The sequence below is a fragment of the Leptonychotes weddellii genome, chromosome 12 (genome assembly GCF_054177405.1).
Source record: "Leptonychotes weddellii isolate Sample4059 chromosome 12, ASM5417740v2, whole genome shotgun sequence".
NCBI classification, from domain to species: Eukaryota; Metazoa; Chordata; class Mammalia; order Carnivora; family Phocidae; genus Leptonychotes; species Leptonychotes weddellii.
The window spans coordinates 67,275,007-67,281,339 of NC_138380.1; the positions used below are offsets into that span (position 1 = coordinate 67,275,007).

At 36.8% G+C, this 6,333-nt stretch overlaps 1 protein-coding gene across 1 annotated transcript in view; it reads right to left on the reverse strand.

Annotated features, from left to right (window-relative positions):
- The window catches only part of ZNF804B (zinc finger protein 804B), an 89,794-nt gene extending 83,853 nt beyond the window's left edge, over nt 1–5,941 (reverse strand). Inside the window, exon 1 of the mRNA XM_081800579.1 lies at nt 5,819–5,941. The gene's annotated coding sequence lies outside the window, so the exon portion shown is untranslated. The remainder of the gene's footprint in view (nt 1–5,818) is intronic.
- Nucleotides 5,942–6,333: the final 392 nt, after the last annotated feature.

Consider the following 6,333-nt stretch of genomic DNA (forward strand, 5'->3'; position numbering starts at 1 on the left):
CTGTAATCGCAGGAAACAAACTGAGGGTTGCTGGAGTGGGGGGTGGGGTGGGAGGGATGAGGTGGCTGGGTGAGAGACATTGGGGAGGGTATGTGCTCTGGTAAGCGCTGTGAATTGTGCAAGACTGTTGAATCTCAGATGTGTTCCTCTGAAACAAATAATGCAATATATGTTAAGAAAAAAAAAAAGAAGAAGAAGAAGGTAGCAAGATGGGAAGAATGAAGCGGGGGAAATCGGAGGGGTAGACGAACCACGAGAGACGATGGACTCTGAAAAACAAACTGAAGGTTCTAGAGGGGAGGGGGGTGGGAGGATGGGTTAGCCTGGTGGTGGGTATTGAGGAGGGCACATTCTGCATGGAGCACTGGGTGTTATGCACAAACAATGAATCATGGAACACTACATCTAAAACTAATGATGTAATGTATGGGGATTAACATAAGAATAAAAAAAAAAGAGGACTAGTAACTTAAACATACTGTGCTGAAATATATTATTAGGCTAATTTGGGCAGTACCTGGAGAAAATATAAATCATACTGTAGGAACAAAGCAAGGCGTAGCTGGGCTGAATTTCTTTAGCAGTTTTGGGTCTTTTCCTCTTGGAGACAAGATGGCAAAGATGATTCTGTTCTGTTATTTTATCCTGTGCAGGTTGAGTTGGGGAGAATCCAAAACAATATTTTAAGAATGAAATTGAACAATTCAAATTCAGGCTTGACAAGTGAACAGCTCCTCCTGAGTGAAAATAAATCCAATTGTGAAGCAAACAAAGATTAGGAGGATTAAATGTCACATGTGGAGGATCTAAAAGTGGATTTGTTTTTTATTATTGAAGATATTTTTATGGGTTATTTGTATGGGGATCAGGCTCCTTTGTTTTTTCTAAATTGAGATGAGCCAGGATGCCTCTGGGGCAGGAGAGATTTTTGCTGCGTGTGAGGATGTGTGGTTTTCATTTCAGTATTATGCACTTGCGGCTCACCATCTTGAGAAAGAAATTATGACTTATAGATAGTCTCACAAGGAATTAGTTGTTATTAACATGTTAGTTATATTAATAGTTACACTGCCACCTTCATCCAAGTGACTGTAATTTGTATATACATTCAAATTGCTTTAGTGGTAATGCTCAACATTTACACGGAATTATAAGAAGTTCAAAGCAATAGCTAACACAACTTGAGTTATTACCAAAAATGTGAGTTATTTGAGAGTTGGGTTGTCAAGCTTTTAGAAATTAATTTTTCCCTTGTTGAATAAATATAAAAAAATCAGCCTTTTTACTGATAAGCTATTCTTCTCTACCAATAATACCTAAGAAAAATATCTTAATTTGTGATCAAATTATAGAAAAATATTAAATGCCAAATGGAACTAATTTAAAGCTATGAATCTCAGACTATTTTACTTTATTCTTTAAAGTTATGTATTGACTTACTTCTCTAGAATTACAATATATCTCTGCATAATATAATCTTTGTAATAAAATAACATATGATACTGCTATTTAGATACAAGACAATATAAAAGCTTTAGAAATCACTTACTGAACTGAAGGATCCTAAATAATTATAAGAATTCAGATTCCTTTGCTTCCAGCTCTATGCTGTTCTATTAATGAATAACAGACTTAATTTCATGTGAATTTAGATTCACTTCAAAGTATACCAAAAAGACCATCTTGTTGGAAGTTCAACAGAAGAGGCCAGATATTTTGTCTGAATCCACATGGAAAATAAAATTATAGAAGCTATTCATATTACTCAGGCCAAAAAATGCTCTCAGCCAAATCCTCACCACTATCATTATAATCATCATCACAATCAAGAAGAGCCCTTACTGAAGCAAGAACCAAATAGACATATTTAGCTTTGGAATTTGAAAAAAAAAAAAAAAAAGACATGCATGTTTTACTTTAGTGCGTACTTCCTTTTTCTGTACATAAAATTCAGTTTCATTTAAAAGGGAAATTGTAAACTCAGCTTCATTTAAAATTCAAGTTATTGTCAAAATTTTGGGCTAAAAGAAATCTTTAGATAAAAGTATTTCAACATTACCCAAGAAAGCAGTTTTCCAAGGTCTACAGCAAATTTAATTATTCCATTGTTTTCCAAAGCAGGCAGCTTGGACAAAATTCTGCACAATGTTAATAGGTTTTGATCAAAGAGAATTTGGAAAATGCTGTTAAATCTGCTTACCATGAGATTTCAGCTCTTTGAATATCCAGATATAAATTGTCAATCTATTCATTAAATACACAGGAGCATATGTTGAAATACAGCCACGAGATGGGAGGGCATCCCAGGCAGAGGGAAGATTATGAGCCAAGATGAGCAGGTGGGAAAGCATAAGGCATCTTTTGAGAAACTGTAGGGAAATTCTGGAGTTGCAGGAGATAAATCTGGAAATGGAAGCAAGAGCCAGACTATGGACATTTTGAATTGACAGACTAAGTAGTTCAGACTTTTGAAAAAGTCAGTCATCACCCATTGAATGTGATAGTTTGAGAAGATTAATTTGGCTATAAATGGATAGCCTGGTTTGGAGGAGGGAAAATAATGGAGGTGGGGAGTCCAGTTTGAAGGTCCTAGCAGATTCAAGAGTGAGATTAAATATGAATGGTGAAAAGAGATTGCAAAATGAAAAATGAGAGCAAGATCCATTGCAAAAGAAGAATGAGAGAAATGAGAAACAGTTTCAAAGATTTTTAAAGAGCTCCTCAGGACAGTGACTGACTTTAGTGGCCATAATGAATCTTTGGCAGTTTCTCTGTGTTCTGCTCATGCTTTATAACTGCCTCATGTCCTGAGAGAGGTTTCTATCATATAGGACCTACCATCCTTGACTACGTGGTTAATTTCTATTCATTCTTTAAAAATCCCAGCTCACTTGTCATCTCTTCTTTCTTAAATCAGTTTTGTAGGTTTTCTTGGTATCTTAGGTATAGAATTTCTGGAACACTTAAGCCAATGTATTTAAAGGTGGGTTAACATGTCTGTCTCCCCAGTTAGAATGCAGGCTCCCTGAAGTTAGAGACCAAATTGGCCCATTTTTCACAACTAGCACAATAGTACATAGCTGAAACTCAATCACTGTTTGGTGAAGGAGCATACCAACGAATGTTAGAATGCTGGTAAACCTACAGGAAAAAAAAACAAAACAAAAACAAAACAGAAATAGATGCACAGATGAAATAAAAGGATTGAGGAAAGGTGGTTTTTTCCAACATGTTGGAAAGCCAATGGAAATAAGACTGAAGAAACTAATAAGGGGAATGATCAGGCAGAATTTCAGAGTACAAGGGAGGCTGTGGCATGTAGATAAGGTGTGGAGAATTCATCCCCTTCATAGTCCAAACACTTTCGACAGTTTTGAAAAGATGCCCTGTGCTCTTCTATTTCCTTGCCTTAGATTCTTGTGTTTCCATGGTCAAGGATGCTATCCCATCTTAACCTCCATTTCAACATCTACTTATGCATGTTTAAAGTACAGACCAGGGCGCCTGGGTGGCTCAGTTGGTTAAGCGACTGCCTTCGGCTCAGGTCATGATCCTGGAGTCCCGGGATCGAGTCCTGCATTGGGCTCCCTGCGGCAGGGAGTCTGCTTCTCCCTCTGACCCTCCTCCCTCTCATGCTCTCTGTCTCTCATTCTCTCTCTCTCAAATAAATAAATAAAATCTTTAAAAAAAAAATAAAATAAAGTACAGATCAAATGTAGCTATCCCATGAGAACCTTCTCGGGTTACTTATATACTGTATCTATATATACTGGGAATTTATATATACGTGGCCTAAAGACCACCTCATAAAATCCTCTGGGAGTGATCCTTATAGGGAATTTCTCTTTATAGACATATTTCATCTAATAAATGACAAGTGGATGATAGAATCATCATTTTACAACTCCAAATGAAGTAAGGGATTTAAACAAATGATCATCTATGGCTACAAAAACCATTAGTGGAAAAATGTAAGTGATGTACTTAATGATGGATGGATCAAACTGGTAGCATCCAAACCCATTTCTCAAACTTACAGTCATAAAAATAGAGACAACTAGACATCATATGCCTCTTTATGGAAGGATACAAAATGCCTTGTGATACATTTTTGCCAAGAAAAAATATGAATTTGTTCAGATCTCTATACGTAACAATCAGTTTAAAAGAAACACAGAAGACACAGAAAATGAAAAAAAGACAGCACTAGGTCGCATTCAGGAAAACCCTGAATATGTCCAGTTTTCTCAGCAGATAAATTGCAAGAAATCAAATGTAAAAAGGAACTGGAAAACCTATATTTTAAATATCTATTAAAAGAAACTTAAAGACATGTCAACCAAAAGTGTGGATGTTTTTGGATCCTGATTTCAAGAAACACAAATTTAAAAATCATTTATGAGACAACTAAAGAAAAAAGATCACCCACTGATATTAAGATACTACTTTTACTTTTTAAGTATGATAGAGGCTATGTTGTGTAAGCACATCCTCCATCTTGAAACACTTTCAGACGAAATAACATGATGCCTGGAATTTGCTTCAAAATAATACACGGTGGTGGCGGGTGGGGGGGTGAGGGGTGGGGGTCGAAAGGAAAGGAGATCGAAGCTGGAGCTGGATGGTAGCCATGTAGTTCAGTTTTAAATATGCTTGGAAAGTTCCATTTTGTATCATTTTAAAATGCAAGTTCTTGGGCCTCCTCAGAACTACTGAATTACAATACCGGAAGTTAAGTCCGGGAATCTGTGTTATTCAGTTCCAAAGTGATTATGATGCACACTAAGATTTGGGAATCACCGTCCTAAAACAGTTTATCCCAGGTCCTTGCTCTTGTCCGAGAAATATGGCCAATTATAGATACATGTTACATCTTTAAAGATAGAAACTGATTCCTTGCATCTCTCAAGGCCAAGTATTTTGGATGCACTCAGTAAATATTGGCAATGTTAGTCAAAATATTTATTGTTGTTTACTCTGAATAAATATTTTAGGTCTAGATTATACAAGACTTACCCACACGTTCCAAGATATCAGGTCCGTTTGGCATCAGGAGTGTGTACCTCCTCACAGCTGTCAGCAATAATCCTCTGGCCAAATGGGATTTCTTTCTTAGGGGTATTTAACACTCCCAATTCCTAAATGGCCAATATCTCCATACCTCATGCAACAAGGATAAAATCTAACAGGGTAAGAATAACAGCCTCCTCTCTCATAGAGAGATGGAAATAGAGAATATTAGCAGCCATGTATAGACTATCTAAACAGATAAAGTATACATATGACCTCTTAAGAAAAAGAAATGAAGCATTTCTATCTGAATTACCTCTCAACTTAGCCTCCCTGAATTTTTGTTTGTTTGTTCATTTGCAATGGTTCATCTAGTAAATTAACCATTTTGACTCTCTTAAGGGGGTATTCTTTATTTTTTCCCCACAGTCCTAGGATTCCCTAAACCTCAGAAGTTTTGAAAGAACCCTATAATTGATTCTGTCCAGTGTTCTGGTTCTGCCACTGACTAGTTAGGTGGTTTTAAATGTGACACTCTTTTTACTGGGTTCTGGTTTCCCCATATCTATAATTCTCAAATAAATATCAGTCTACTTTTAGACCATCTTTAAATTCACCCCCAGATTTACAATACTTCTAGGAAAAAAATATTTCATCTAACATTTAAACAGAAAACAATCTTTGAAGAAAAATAATTAAATGGTTTCACCTCAGTATCTTAGATGACAATAAATAAGGCCGAATGCATACATTCTATTCTGAAGGTATAAATCTAGGAATGAAAAGGATTTCCCACACTTCGGCTTACCTGCTTATGAGCGTGATCATAAGAATTAATATGATTGTCAAACTCCTGGTGCTTGTGATACTGCTTGTCACATAATTCACAGTAGAAGTTTGCCTTTACATCTTCCAGGGCCTTTGCTGTGGACTTCTCCTTTTCTGGAAAATCCTTTAAAGAAGGCAAAAATGTTGGTTATATTTCTCTCTAATAGCATAACTAGACCTCATGTTAATCAAGTTGTTACTTAATTTTACTGTGACTGAAAGAATATGGTGAGGCTCATCAGTTTTTGGAAATTCATGGCGCACTCTGGAAATAACTTTCAGCTCAGCCTGATTCCTAACATATCAACCAACACAAAATGAACTCTCTCAAAGAAGCCCACAGCTGGGGCGCCTGCATGGCTCAGTTGGTTAAGCGGCTGACTCTTGGTTTGGGCTCAGGTCATGATCTCCTGGGTCATGGGATGGAGCCCCATGTTGGGCTCCCTGCTCAGGTAGAGTCTGCTTGAAAATTTCCTCGTTCTGGAAAAATGAAGG